We start from the raw sequence: 1,025 nt of genomic DNA on the forward strand, positions 1-1,025 counted from the left end.
GTCCTTTCTTCTGCTGAGTTAGATACATACTTCAGAGAGAATTTACTGTTTCCTCTTAAGTTATTAGCATCTTTAACTCCTGAAATCTATCTGTTGTTCTGATCACAGGATAGCTTTTTCTTTCAACATCTCTCCCCCCAAAATTAAAAAAAATATATTGATGTTTGACTTGAAGATTTATTAATTGAAGTATCATGGTATATGGTTAGAATCTGTAAACTTAGATGACATAATTGTCTTCCTTTCACACATACTAAAAGCCTTTTCAAGACTAAAATCTGGCAATTTAGGAATATATTCTCACAGTATTTAACGTCTGGGTTAAATGATAACCTGTCCTTATCATTCCTCTCCCATTGGAATGAACACATTGTTATTTCATTATTTACATGGTCTAGTATAGGAAGTGCCAGGGTTAAAATGACAGGAGATCACAGTGTTTTATTTTCCTATCATTCTTTTTAGTCTCAAAAAAAAAAAAAGAGAAAAATAAAATCACCAAAATAACTATATTTCTGATATAGGGAAAAGTACTTTCTATAAGTCAGTTTTAGAATCAAGCAAATTTGTCTTAGGCAATACTTCCATGCTATTACTTCTCTGTTTGTATAGGGTGAAGTGCAGAAGAAGCCATAGTAAGAGGTTTTTCAATTGAAAAATAACTGTTAAGTATGCCTTTGGCTAGTAGGAAAAAGGATAGCTAAGTTGGAAATGGTAGGGTAATAATGCAGAGAAATAAATGGGGGTCTGAGTAATGCATTGTGAAGTCAGAATCATGATTGAATCCTAACTGTTCCTCCTACTACTATAGTTGTATGGCCTGCAACTTGGTTTCTTGGCATCTCTGTTTCTTTAAAGGTTGCTCTTCCCCTTTCACCACTTTTAATGTCTCTTTATGCTCATATGTAGATCCATTATCACTTTTGGCTTTATGGCTTTCCCATTATTTTGTTATAAAACTGCTATGAATTTCCTAATTGCTGTGTGTGAAAGAGGAGCAGGGTATGTATAGACAAATTTATCCT

The sequence above is a fragment of the Tupaia chinensis genome, unplaced genomic scaffold (genome assembly GCF_000334495.1).
Source record: "Tupaia chinensis unplaced genomic scaffold, TupChi_1.0 Scaffold145659_1, whole genome shotgun sequence".
Classification (NCBI taxonomy): Eukaryota; Metazoa; Chordata; class Mammalia; order Scandentia; family Tupaiidae; genus Tupaia; species Tupaia belangeri.